Source organism: Rhagoletis pomonella, unplaced genomic scaffold (genome assembly GCF_013731165.1).
Source record: "Rhagoletis pomonella isolate Grant_MI unplaced genomic scaffold, Rhpom_1.0 Rhpom_scaffold_00001, whole genome shotgun sequence".
Taxonomy (NCBI): Eukaryota; Metazoa; Arthropoda; class Insecta; order Diptera; family Tephritidae; genus Rhagoletis; species Rhagoletis pomonella.
The window spans coordinates 28,371,007-28,386,139 of record NW_023458555.1 but is presented as its reverse complement, the minus strand read 5'-3'; the positions used below and the strand labels follow the sequence as shown (position 1 = coordinate 28,386,139).

General features: G+C 35.5%; 1 protein-coding gene and 2 non-coding genes across 3 annotated transcripts in view; 2 read left to right on the top strand and 1 right to left on the bottom strand.

Annotated features, from left to right (window-relative positions):
* Nucleotides 1–15,133, bottom strand: part of LOC118741950 (serine-rich adhesin for platelets) — a 52,271-nt gene that overhangs the window by 20,136 nt on the left and 17,002 nt on the right. The window lies entirely within an intron of this gene.
* Trnaa-agc lies at nucleotides 2,236–2,308 on the top strand. Its single transcript has one exon. It is a non-coding gene; the product is annotated as a tRNA-Ala (tRNA).
* On the top strand, nucleotides 9,501–9,573 carry Trnaa-agc. The gene has a single exon. It is a non-coding gene; the product is annotated as a tRNA-Ala (tRNA).

Sequence of the window (15,133 nt, the reverse complement as noted above, 5' to 3'; positions counted from 1 at the left end):
CGTTCCGTATAGCCACAGATTCAGTATACATACACTGACGGCAGAAATATTAGACTCGTCGTACCTTGAATAATTTTGCTTATATTTCTTTAGTTTATTTATGTTTAATATTTTTTTTTTATGAAAGCCCAGGTAAGTATTCAACAAACATCATATAAATCCGCTTTTCAAACTTTGAACAAAAATTATAAAAATTCGACAAATTTTCAAACTTTTTATTCAGAATTTGTAGAAAAAATATTGGTATGCAGTTTCGTAGCCCATTTAATTTTTGTGTGTGTGAGTTTCATGGGGCTAGAAAATAACGCTGATTTTTGACAATTTTTTTTTGTTGACGATACTAAGCATTCTCTTCCACATAAAAAAATTGTCGAGCACACTTTGTATGGGGAAAAATGCGTGCCACCGTCGGCAAAAAAAAAAATCTTAAAAAGCAACGGTATTTTATAGCCAAATGAAACTTGTACATTATTATACAAAACTGCATACCAAAAATTTTCCTAAATAGTCTGCATAAAAAGTTTGAAAATTTGTCGAATTTTAATAATTTTTATACAAAGTTTGAAGAAATGTGCTTCGTCGGAATTGTTGAGGAACATCAATACTAGGGTGGGGCGGTAACAAAAAATTTTGCATTTATCAATGTTATTGTGGCTTCTTAACATTTTGTTTTTAATATTTTTATTGAGCTTTGTACCTTGATTGTTTATTAAGAAAAATTGAAATTTTGCGTTTCGAAATTTTAACAGCGGGAAATCGTTGCCTATCGTCGTCAATACAAAATCCTATTTGCTTTAAGATCGGTTAGTATTTTCTGTCACCCTTCTTGATGGAAATATTGAGTTATTTGTAAATTCATAATAAATAACGTAATTTATCAAAATAATTTTTGGAAAAATTCTAGGTATGCCGTTTTACAATAATAAATTGCAAGTTTGAAGAAGATAAGACTTACCTTTGATTTTCGACCATTTACGCTGTTGCTTATTTTCTCCATATAAAAACATAAACAACAAGAATTAAAAAAAAAATCTGCGGAATTTGTAAGCCACTTTAAACTTGTACTTTATTATACTAAATTCAATGGCCTAAAAAATGCATACCTAGAATTATTTGTTTAGAATTTAGAAAAATCGTAAATTTTTTTCTTTCCGCTCCACCCTAATCACTACTATATATGTAACTCTTTATAGCTACGGATTTTTGCTATACTGAGAAAAATTCATGATTATAACTTGAATTGCGGACCACGATAGTGAAATATTAAGGCAGAGGTTAGTCAGGATAAGGTAAGCGAGTTCTTGGAATTGAACAAATTTGAAACCAGGGTTCTAGGGCTATTGCAACTAATTGCAATGCTTTTGCAACCAACAAAATCTCTCTGCAACAACTTAAAGCATGAATAGATATCATATTAGGGCGAGTCGAAAAACACAAACTGTTTGATACGAAAATTGTTTAGGTCCTAAAAGGTACTAATTAATACCTTACTCTAGAACAAATGAAAATAAGAGTGGGAATATCGTTTTTTAAAATTTTTACAACGACACTTCTGTAGATCAAATCCGGAACTTATTTCCTATTATAAAATCATAAAAAAATAAATAGGGTAAAGTAAAAGTAAGTAACATCAATATTTTAATCAATTAATAAATTAAGTAGGAAATAAAGATTAATTGATAAAAATATTGAATTTAACTTAGTTTTAATTTGCCCAATTTATTTTTTATGATTTTATGAGCGGAAATAAGTTCCGGATTTGATCAACATAAGTCGTTGTAAAAATTTGAAAAATTCGTATTTACACTCTTATTTTAAATTTTTCGCAGATAAATCGGATTTCTTTTCCAGAATAAGAGATCAAAATAGCCCTTTCAAGACCTATACAACTTTCGTATCAAACATTCTGCGTTTTTCGACCCGTCCTAATACACACATATGTCTTTCCATTTCGGTGTCTTGGAACCATCTAACGATTACATCAAAATCTTAATGAATTAATACACTATGCTGAACAATTGCATTGTTATTGTTACTACAAACTTTAATTCGAGCATTGCTAGCATACTAAAAAGCATTTTTTTTAGTTTTGTCTTTTATTTAGGTGTCATTTGTGGTAAGCCAATGCACATATGTATGTATGTATGTATGTATGTATGTATGTATGTATATATTTAGCTTTGTATGCCAATCCGAAATTAATAGTTTATTTAAAAAATTGGGTAGTTTCGTATCGGGGATGTAGCTCAGATGGTAGAGCGCTCGCTTAGCATGTGAGAGGTACGGGGATCGATGCCCCGCATCTCCAGGAAGCACTTTTTTTTTGTTTTTTACATATTGTTTTAATATTTTTATTAGTTGCTTATTATAGAAAAAGTGCACTCTGAGGTGTAATAACCCTGTGAAAAGTGAATTTTGGATTTTTTGTTTTTTTACGTCCTTTTGTAATTCAGGTGGGTTATGAATTTTTTTGATTTCAGGCGACGAGATGTACATACGATATAAATACATAGGAAAATTTATATAAAGTTGATTTTGTATCGCTTTGTTTAAGGAAAATTATTTGAATCATGTTATCCATGGTGCACACTGCTTGCAAGATAATGGCTATGGCTACAGTGGCGCCTTTGGGCAAGTGATTTTAACCTAAATTGATAGGAAATACTGCAATATATATATATATATATATATGTATATCAAAAAAGTAGATCGCACATCTCGAACTAATTATTTCCATAATATATATACACTGAGCCAAAAGCACAATAGTTTTTCAACCAAGATATTATTTTAATTTTTCTATGGTAAATACACCGATTGTAATACATGTAATTGAAGTTGAACAGTTCAAAGCACATTTGTATATCTGGCCGCAGCTAAACGTGTAGAGATGCTTGCTGTTACTTGTTACCTTCCAGCAGGTTCGCGTTCGAATGCCATTAGATTGCAACATGTGATTATTTTCATTTTTATGTATTTTTGTTTTTGGGTTTTCTTAATTACGAAAAAGCATCTGTGAAGTGAAGAATAAAATCAAAAGACGAAGAAAATTAATTCAAGTGGAACATTTGAAGACAAATTTGCAGAACGGTTGTAGCTGGGTGTGGATAAATGCTTGCTGTTATTTGCTAACTTCCATAATGTCCTGGCTCGAATCCTGTCAGAGGCATCATGTTAAAATGATAATAAAATTTTTGTTTTGTGTATATACGAATTAGAAAAAGCATCTGTGAAGTGCACAAAAAAGCGTGTACGAACGAAAAAATTGACATCCAAAATTTTGTTTAATGTATATCACCAAAATTAAAATATCAGCCATAGCATTGTTAATATTAAAAAAAATCACTTTGATTCCTTTCCAAGTTTGAAACAAAACAATCAGTAAGCTTTTGTTAAGGGAGTATTTGCGATCACTGTTAGTTTTACTAGTTTTAGATGTTGATCGAACCTACACTTACGGCAAAAGTATTGGCGCAGAGAATACAATATATGAAAGCAATTTTTAGTCCTATCTTTCCGTTAATTTTTTATAAAAATATTGTGCAAAGGTCATGAAATTTTCAACTTTTTAATCAGATTTGACTGATGAATTTTTTGTAGGCCACCAAATACATACATACATTAGGCGACAAATGAAAGTGTACACCTTGTTCTAATATAATATTCACAATTATTTTCAAGAAAAATTTCACAATTATTTTCATGAAAAATTTTTTTCATTGATTATTTATGAAAATATAGTATATACCATGTAAATTAAAGTTTCACACTTTAGATAAAGTTTACAAAAATTCAAAAAAATTTCATTAAAATTTTCAATTTTTTATTCAGAATTTCTGGAAAATTTTTGAGTATTTATGCAGTTTTGTAGCCTATTCATTTTAGTCTTATGAAGTGCAAGTTTCAACCTGCTAAAAAGTCGCGTTGATTTTTGAGATATTTTTTGAGACTGCATTTGCGGTTTTTTTGCGGTTTTATAACAAGTGAAATTTACAACAACTGGCGTTGATTTTTCGAAATTTTGTTGCTAACGGTCTGGCGCATTTTATTTCATAAGAAATTCATTCTTATATGGAAAGAAGTGCAAAAATTCGTCACAAAAAAAAATTCTGAAAAATCAACGCGATCTTTTTGATGCTTGAAACTTGAAATTCATGAGAGTAAAATAGAATAAATTCTGAATAAAAAGTTGAAAATTTTGATGATTTTTTTTTTTTAATTTTTGTGAACTTTATATAAAGTGTGCAACTTTATTTATATGATTTACATTATAGAATGAACTATATTTTCAAAAATTGTTAATAAAAAATAATTGTTTATGAAAATGATTGTGAATATTATATTAGAACAAGGTGTACACTTTCATTTGTCGCCTAGTATATGTATATAAACGTATCAGAAAAATTAAAGAAAATTTAATCAGAAAACGGATGAAAAATCCGATTTATTTACGAAAATTGTTTATATTCAGATACGTTTCCGAATATTTTGCTAGCTGGGATATTTATTTACATACATACATACATACGGGCATATATTGCTCAGTCGCACCACACATTCACTTTTCATTTTACCAAAAAATTTTAATATGCAAGAAACGTTTGACCACAACTCAAGAAATTTATTTGGTCTTGATTGCAAAAGGATTCCTTTTGTCAACTTAATTCACACCCAGCTTTATGTATACTTAAGAAATCGCACATTTTTGCTAAACAAGACGGCGGAGGTGAGGTATGTAACATAAAAATGTGATTCTGACATAATGAGCAGCGAAAAGTCAAACGGAAATTTGCGTCAACGCAGATCGAAGGGACGCTGGAAAGAATTTCTTTTTTTTTTATTTAAATAAATAGAAGAGAGCAACTTGGAAGAGGACAATATTTAATGAACTTGTAGACGTGCATGAGCTCGCTGTACAGTCATTCACAAAAGCTTCGAATTTGTGAACAACTGATTCGACGTAGAAATACTGTCACACAGCGACAGCGAAGTCAATTAAAAAGTCTCTGTCAAATACGTGACTTAAAATATTTGTTAAGGAGTAATGCGGGTAATAAGAATAAGACAAGCAGGTAAAAAGTGTGTAAAGAAGTTGTGGGAAAAGTAAGTGGCGGATGGTGTGAGCGATGGGAGTGCAAGCAAACACTTAGTTTTGGAATACAAATACTTTGGGAACACTTTCGAGTAGAATGCGAAAGTGCTGCGAAAGCGCTCACGAGTGCTCGATAAATATTTTGCCAACAACAAAACGAGACAACTTAAAAATGTACTACTCTACTCTGACTGCTTTAATAGCAACAAACAAGTAGCAAGTTAAATGACAATGAAAATTAAAATTACAACAAAAAGTTGTGCGTCGCCAGGTGTAGAAGTTATAAAAAGGGGATATGGTGTTTGCTGATTTGGGGAAAAATGGTAAAAGTTAACTTGCCACAAAGCGTGTGTAAAGAGCGTACAATACAAATGCCACAGTTGACATTAATTTCGCGTGTAACATTGAGTTTTATGAGACTCATAAATACGAGACAAGCGCAACGTTTGTAACTCTTTTGCTTTTTCTTGGATAACTAAGCTGAAAAGCTTAAGGTAAGGCAGGCGGGAGGCACCCACCCATTTAGAACAAGCGGTGGTAAATGAGCTGGAGCTTCAATGCGGCTCGGTGGGGGAAACTAATTGTTGCTTGTGTAGATTCATGTTTGGCTTGATAAAATAATAATATAACTGTAGTAATTCTTGTCTCAAAAATTGTACATAGACACGCGTGTAGAAGGGTTGATGTGCAACAGCTTGAGGTAATTTTCAACTTTGTGAAACAAGTGTTTTCTTGTTTCGTAGCTTTAAATGAGCACAACGACTGTGATGGCTGGCATATGTATGGGAGAAGATTACATTTCACTCTTTGGGAGTGTATGGGCAGGAAAGTACCTATTAAGATTGGCAGTCGTATTGCGTAATTAAACATTTGCTAAGACACTTAAATTACTGTTTAATTGTTTTAAGCAAAAAAAGACATTTTTTAAACTGACATGATGGTAAAAAGAAATAAAAATGAACAGTGAAGCAATCGCGGCGTTCTTTCTTGCTCTTTTCACAAAGAATAAAAATTTAAGTAGCATTAGGATTCGAATTTCGAAAGAATTTTAAACATGGTCCCATAACGGTTATAACTTTTATTGAAAAAAATAACCTGAGTTTTATTTATTTCTCAAAAAAAATATAGAGCTCCGAAAGTAATCGTTATTTTTTGAGTTTTATGTTCCCAAGCAAAAATCGAACTAAAAAATCAATGTTATTTTCTGAGCAATAAATAGACCTAAAAAGCGTGTGAGTTTCAAATTCTGATGTGTATGTTATGATAATTGTTAACCATGTTTATTGTTTATTGTTTATCGTTCAAATAAAGCAGACTCCCTGAGGAAGGCGCGAAATGCGTTGAAACGCGTAGGAGTAAAAAAGGAAAATTTTATTTTCGCTTTAATTCCAACGGCCGAAGTAGCTCATACTCAGCACATAAAATCATTGCCGCTGACGATATTCGAAATAACAAAAAGCATATATGAGTACTTCACTTGCAAACAGCGTTATGTGATTTTATAATAGTAAGCCATAAATTAAAAAAAAAACGTCTACAACAAGTAAAATCCAAATTTTATCTTGTTTTTTATTATCTGAAAATTTGGATAAATAAGAGCCTAAGAGTTTTGAAATAGTAACTTTTACATAGCTATCTTTTTTTTAGCTTTTCGCGTTCTCTCTTCCATGAAGATTGGTCCACTTCTTTTTTACGACGTCTTCCACTAGGCACCGAACCTACCACGTTTTCTTGCAGTTTTCTAACTTCATCAGAAGATGAAGACTTTCGAACTTGTATAAATACGTACAATAAATATTATAGCGACTTTTGAAAGTGTATGTATACATACAGTAAGTATTATAGCGACTTTTGCTAGAGTAACTAACATTTGATGCTATTTTTTTCAGAATATATATGGATTTTGCACTGTATTGTTAGTGGACATGAAACTACTTTAAATACTGGTACGTTGACCACCAACAACTAAAACTCGAAAAAATTTTACATGGGACACTTTGCAAGGGGACTACTAATATGTTGGTTTACTTTTTACTTAGTGTGCTTTTTTTAAGTGAAATTTAAAAAATAAAATAATGTAAAAAAAATATTTATTAAAAACAAGCTTTTATTTAACCTGTACAATCAAAGGAATAAAATGAAGTAGTGTAACAAATGATTTTTTAGCAAGAAAATTTTAAAAGCTTGTTTTTAAAAAATATTTTTTTTACATTATTTTATTTTCTAATTTTTAGTCCATTTATAAAAGCGTTGTATATTAAAAAGTGTTATTTTATTTTATGTACAAAATTTTGCAATAGATATTAAAATAATTCAACTTGCAATGAAAGAGAACAGAAGACTTGGCAAGCAAAATGTTGTTTGCTTACGTTTTGTATAAACATACATATGTACATATAGCACCAGTTAATTTTATTTAAAAAATTGGCGTGTCGTCCATTTCAGCTGTAGCATGGCATATATTTAGGCGCAATATTTAACTTCTTCTGGCGGGGCGACATCTGGAGTCTTCTAATTGTATCGCCTTTATATGATGCCTACAACGAGGTTCATATCTAGACTAGGTTGATATCTAGAATTTGCAACAAATAGCTTTGCTACACTACCGCCGCGGCGCGCCGGCAGCTTTAACAATTTTATAGTGGTTTTACGTTCTTTGGCAAATTACGCTCTGTTAGCCATAAATCTTACTATTGGACCATATGGGGAATTCATTTTTGTTTAAATTGCATTGTCATCGTGATTGGAACTATGCTGAAAATTTCAAGTCTCTAACTTGTCGGGAAGTCAGTTTAAAATCGATTGGAAATTTCCGCGATTTGCGCGGGATGACCAAGTTAAATAAAAGCTTATAATAATCGTTATTTGCGGTGGCTGATTTTAAACCGAAAAAGGAAAAGTTACACTAGAATTAAATTTCGTGCAAATTGTCAGCAGTATATCGATATAGTTATCTAATCTCGAGTTTCTCCATTTAAATAGACAACTACTTTGAACATAGAAATTGAAACATAAAATTAACTTATAACTAGTTAAGCTGTTGTTCATTTTAGCATTTTAGCCAACTTTTAGGGCGGTCTTCACTCTCATGCATTGCATATAAATGGAACCAACCAAAATGCGTGCGTTACTTGCATTTTTAATTCAAAACAATGTACTCGTACATACATACTAGGGATGTTTCGAATGTCATATCTTCGCTTTCGCGAATGTGAATTTTAGGAATGCGATTGTGCGAATGCGAATGTTAGAAATAATATTAAATAAGCTATAATCTGTCGGCCGCTGTGGTGTAGTGGTAAGCAGTGCGCGCTTTCACTCATCAGCACCTGGGTTCAAGCCCTGGTCAAAGCAACATCGCAAGAAATAAAATAAAAGGTTTTTTAACAGCGGTCGGCCCTCGGCAGGCAATGGCAAACCTCCGAGTGTATTTTTGCCATGAAAAAACAGCTTCTCATAAAAATACAATCGCCGTTCGGAGTCGGCGTAAGACTGTAGGTCCTTCCGCTTTGTGTGACAACATCAAGGCGCACGCCACAAATGAGGAGAAGCTCGGCCAGACACTAACATATGTGTAAGGGCCAATCTATTATTATTATTATTAACTTAAGTCATCGTTTTTATTACTTAAAAATTTTGTAAATTATTAGAACATTGAACGAGTGCTTAACCTATACAGTGCTTTAATCTAGTAGTCAAAGTTCAAAAGGGGCATATTATATTTCAAAAACAGTAATTTTGCTGCTTTTTCTCCCATGAGGCGATTTCGTAGAGGCTCGTATATAAGGCCAGCTGCACTGAATAATTGCTCACTTGGAACGATGGCGGGTGGAGCGCTCAAAAATTTTTGGACCAGATGTGTCGATTTGTCGCATTTTAGTTTCATTTCCTACCAACCTAGAGGATTTTCACCGAGATGAGCTCATTTTTATTTAAGATAGGCCTTTAATTGAGCTTTAATTTCACATTTTTTAATGTCTCTAGATTCTACAGTCGAGCCTTCGCTTTCGCTGGAGGAATCTAAAATTATTTCTATGTTGCTTATAAGACTTTTATCAGTATATGTTGAAGGCCCATCAATGTTGCTTGATATACTACTTAACTGTTTAGCGCCTGAAGCTAACAGCCGGTTATTGTCCGCACCCTGGTTAAACATATTATAAATATTAGAGTGGACTCTCTGCTCATGTACACATTCGCATTCGCAAAACATTCGTAGCATTTGATGCGAATGCGAATGGGTAAAATGATGCGAATCATTCGCATGACGAATGCGAATGAAAATATTCGCAACATCCCTGATACATACATATGCAGCAATGATATTGCTTTTAATTGTCGTTTTGATTATGTTTAGCCATGCACTTTTCGTGAAACGCTTTAACGTAAAAGATTCCAATTTTATAACGGGGATGTAGCTCAGATGGTAGAGCGCTCGCTTAGCATGTGAGAGGTACGGGGATCGATGCCCCGCATCTCCAATGATATATATTTTTGAAAATATTAGATGACCACTTTTCGAGAGAATTTATTTTTTTTTCCTTGAAATTGGATCATTCAGGGTTGTGTCATTAAGATTTTTGATTAGTTATTTGATTAATCGACTAAACAAAAAATAAAGTTTATTTATGATTTGATTCGTTGAACAGAAGTAAAATTGAAAAGAAGTAAAATTTATTTGTGATTTGCTTGGTCGGACAAATAAACTTTATTTGAGATTTGATTTGCATTGGAAAAAAACTCGAAAGTCGTGTTTGCGTTATATAAAAAAAATTTTTTTTGTTGGAAAAATCCCGAATCAAATTGATTTGCTAGAAAATTGAAATCACAAATACAATTTATTTTTTGTTTGGTTGACGAATAAAATTATTTAATTCAATGTACAAATCTTTTTAAACCCAAAGGAATGCTGGGCGCTTCTTTTGAAGACCTATTACTATTTGGATGGAATTAAAAAAATCGTAAAAACGCTGAACTAAATGTATTGAGCTAAAAGGAGGCTATGTTGAGTCTTTTATTATGATAGGGGTACTTAGGACTACACCGACGGCGGCACTCTACACCCTGTTGCATCTGTTGCCGGCGGACCTGTCGGCCAAGAATATAGCGTCAAAAACTGCAAGCAGGCTTTATGCTACGGATCAGTTTGTGTGCAGGTCTTACGGTCACAGTAGTATAGCGTCGACGATTTGCACTTTGGGACGAACTTCGAAGCCACCGTAGAGGTCGAGAGCTGACGTCAGATCATGATGAGTGCTGGCTCCGTGAATGTCTATACAGACGGATCGAAGATGGAGAAGAGCGTAGGGACGACAGTCGTATGCGTAGAGCTCGGCCTCAACAAATCCTATAAGTTGCCAAAGTATTGCAGCATTTTCCAGGCGGAGGTATTGGACACAAGGAAGGCGGCGGAGCTACTGAACGGTACTCCATAAAACCAGTAGGTGAATCTCTATATAGACAGTCAGGCTGCAATAAAGGTACTACTTCCACAACACTTCGATTAGAAGTGTGGCGGAGTGCATAGGAGCTCTGAATTTGCTACATACCAATGGTGACGTAGTCGCGGACAACGAAGAGGGAAATCATGCTGATAGATAAGGTGCTGATTTCCTTCCAAGCGATTAAACGGGAACTCGACCGGTCAATGATCCGGAAGACGCAGAAGGCGTGGAATAAAATGCAAGACCACAAGGTGTCCAGGGTTATGTGCAGAGCGAATGCCATGAAGCACGAATTTTCTCCTTTCCCTCAAGAGGGAGGATGCTAGGCTTCCGGTGGGTGTCGCCTGCTGGAATCGCAGGAAGAGACAGTGGAGTAGACTACAGGTTAGTCTAGTGGGAGCAAGCTTTCTACCTAATCTGGAAGCCGCCACCAAGGCCGGGTATAACAAGTTGTTTCAGTTTGCCAAGAGAACTGCGATGTTCTTCAACATTGCTCCTGGTACGTAGTGATTAGCTGTGCAAAGTGGTCGTAGTTTCCGGTAACGCTTTGGACCTTAATGGTCTCTGCGAAGCCACATAATGGCTGGCCGGCATACCTAACCTAACCTATGTGTTTTATTAAAAAAATCACTGACGTTTTAAATTGCCCTCGTACAGACTACCTATATGTATCAATTCAACCACAATGAAAAGAATCGTTGTAATGGAGTAATATTTGTTGTTTTTCCTAACAAACCGAAAACAAATTTTATGTGGGAAACAGCCGTCAAATGCGTCGCGCGCAAGGTGGGCGCCAACAATGTTTTACTGTCGAAATCATTTATCACATATGCAACTAAACATATGAATATACGAGTATGTATGTACATACTTACATACCTATGAACATAGAGATATGCAAAGGGAATTGCAAATCCACAACATTCCGGGTACTGGAGTATCTCCTTTGGGTGGGACGATTTGCGGCGAATACAGAAGCTGTGGCGCAAGCTATGCGATATGCCTTGTTTGTTTGGTAATAAAGCGGCAGCAGCAGCAACAAAAACAACACCAAGCTGTATGGAATGGCACAACAACTGTACGGAATTTCTAAACGCAACACATTTCAATACTTGCCTTCCCCTCCCTGTATGCTGGCAACGGTGTACAGCAACAACTGGTTGTTGAGCAACTCTATTTCATTGAAAGTAGCTGCGGCAGGCAGTCTCTTGAGGCATTTGCTGCTGCTGCATGGTGGGTGGCCAGGCGCATCTCCATGTCATTGTCGTCAAAAACATCACTGAGGACCAAGTTCAAAAGTTGCTTTTGTAAACAACAAATAAACGCCGTTGGGTCGAACAATCTTCGCCTCAACTAGCTAGCCTGTCTGTCAGCTTGCTCGCTGTTTCTTGCCTTGTATGTAGATATGTATGTGTGTGAGTCGCTACATATCACTAATGTTTTCGTTTAAAAATTAAAACAAAAGCTGTCGTCATAAATAGCACGCCATGTATCATTGGCATATCCTTGCGCTACCTACTACCTTCAGCACACCCAACCGCTGTATTTGAGCGAATGACGCCAGTGCCACCATATTCGCGTATATGTATACTTTTATATGAACACACAATCTTTCACGTATGGGGATCGAGGTTTTTTGCTGTTTAATTGCTTAACAGCCAAGTTGAAAATGAAAAAGCAAGTAAACAAACATTGGCATATTGTCTGATTTATACCTTTTACAATGGCGTGGATATGGAACAGCGGCAGGGATAGGACTACAGCAGTGGCTGATATTAGGTAAATGAATTAACGCGCGCTGGGAAATTTTGGGGAGTGGGAAAAAGAAAGAAATTATTTATAAGTGGATACAAGTTTGTACATATTCGTATGTGAGCAGAGACAGAGTTGCCATAGATACAGAGACGATAGCTTTTGGATAGGTACTGATATCGGACGGGAAAATACTTTTTCCCACCAATTCAACTTCAACGAAGTTACCTGGTATATCTTATAGCACACGTTTGTTATCCTATTTCAAATCTTTTTAGGGGCCTCAGACACACTCCAAAAGTTAGTAATCATACGTCGTAGTCAAAATCCAAGAAGATTTTACTTCATCTTATAATACACATTTTTTACAGTGGGTTGAGGTTTCCATTTTTTTTGGACAAAAATTCAATTTTACCACATATAATTTTATGTTAAAATCGCCTTTAAACAAAACTCTTATCTTCGAAATATAGCAACTCCATTTTTTAAAGAAGACTTAAACTCGTTAACTCCCACTAAAAATGGTCTTTTGAAAAAACGGCAGATATAGGGTTAACATGTTTTATAAAAAATTCAAACGAACAAAAATACTTACTAGGCCTTACACGAAAAATGAAAACGTATACAGAAAATAAGGAGCTGTCTGTAGGTTGCTTCTTCGGAATGCAAGGCGTTTTTGATAACACGGTGCGCTCTCTAATGACAATTGCTTTGAAGCAAAGAAATTTGATAGGAGTGATTTCAGCTCTATTAGTTTCCATAAAGCAGACCAACTACTTTGACAACGGCTTCAATTTTCAGGGATACGCGGTTTGGTTTGTCATCCTCAACAGAGATCAGTAGGTTTGAAGACACCATCTCAAACTCCCTACAGAGTACGCTGAACATATTTAGTCCCCAAATGATGCCTTGAAAACCGTTGAACGTCTTTTGGAGGTAGAACAGACGAAGGAACACCGCGACCTAAAAGATCTTTTGTATCCCTATGCAGGTTCCTAACGCTGACGGCCCAAGATGTTATTAGCCTGCCTTGCAAAAGCTTCTTGCTAGACGAATTTCCAGCCTTAAGGGCATCGACTGTGGGAGAACTGAGACATTGCAGTCTTAGTGAGGCCAATGCCGGACAATCACACATAATATGCTCTGACGTCGCTTCGTCTTCAAGGCAAGGACGGCAAATGTAAGAACGCATTTGATTGTGGCCCGTCAGGTAGTCAATAAGCAACTTGATATCGGCTCTGTTCAAAAGATGTACGTATATCTTTCGTAGCAAAAGGATAACCGAAAAGTCTGTTTAAGGCACACTACCTCTCGCCAGTACTAACTGCATTCTTAGTTTACCCACGATTTTATTATAAGCCTTGAGGAGGACCAACTGAGTCAACAAAACGGTTCCGGCACCACAAGTACAGATGAGAGCCTTCGCTTGTCAATTCGTCGGCGGCTTCGTTATCCACGATCCCGCAGTCTCCTGGTGCCAAACATAGTAACACCGTGTTCCTTGCTGACAAGATTTGGATAGTGTTAAAGCACCCCCTGACGAGCCTGGAGGTGATCGTCCTATTGGAAGGCGCCCTTATGGCCGTCTGGTTATCTGAAAGGATACCTAGAAACGCTCCTTTTTTTAACACTTATCAAGGTTCAGTTTGGCACACATTGAGGTTGCTGGTAACACGGCCTGAAAGACCGGGGACCAAGTACCGATTGCAATAGAACGTTTGGTGCCAGGTCCATAGACGCCTGCTCCTGCTCTGCGCTCCATATTTGATCCCTCTGTGATCTGGTTCTGGTAAAACATTTGACTAGACATCTCGAAATGGAATTTTTCCTTAAAATTTTCTTCCAAAGCAGATTTCCTTTGGCATAGCTTCGGAGAACTCGCAGATTCCTGGACCTGGTATTTTGCTCAAAATACCTTAATGTTGTGTCTGGTTTTTAAGATTACTGTCAGAATTTTCCATTTACAAATTCCTTGAAGCTGCTGCTTGGGCAAAAATTTCGTGTGGGGTCCAACCTAAGGGCGACTCTAAGCCCGCGGTTGAACACGTTCTTATTGCTCCTGTCACCCGCATCGCTCGGGTGGCTTTACTAAGGCTTCTCTCTAATGGAACCCGAACCTGGATAAAGCTATTCAACAAATCGGAAGCTAATGCGGAGGAATGCTTACACTTAAATTGGCAAGCTGGATGTACCAATCCATTTCAGAACCCATTCTAAAAAACGCAGCGACCGTCTGGTGAAAGAAGACGGAAATGAAATCAACGCAGACCGAACTGAGAAACATATCGGAATTTCAATATGGAATTGAGAATGGGACCCAAATTGGTACCTAAAGTTTGATTTCAAATTTGTTTAAAAACTACTTTTCTGTTCAAAAACGTCAAATCGCTAACACGGAAAAAGTGAAAAAGACTGTTTGAAAAAAAACGATTTGCTTTTTTCTTGGTGTAGTTCTGCAAATTTCAAATAACAAAAACGCATAATGCAATTTTATTGAATTAGATTCAAATGAACATCTGTTACAGGTTTTGTGAATGATAATCTCGACTGATTTTAACACTTGTGGGTGCATTGAAAACGTGCTGTTGCCGTCTGTAAACGATACTAGCGTGGCTTGCATTTTAAATGAGTGCCAACAAACGACCTTGCGCATGGTCAGCGATATTGTATTTTTAACCAAAATGTATTTTTTTTACTTCTTTATTTTACTATAAAATGGAATTTTGACTGCGCAAAATGTTCGAGGAAATTATAACGGGGATGTAGCTCAGATGGTAGAGCGCTCGCTTAGCATGTGAGAGGTACGGGGATCGATGCCCCGCATCTCCAGGTCTTAATTTTTTTT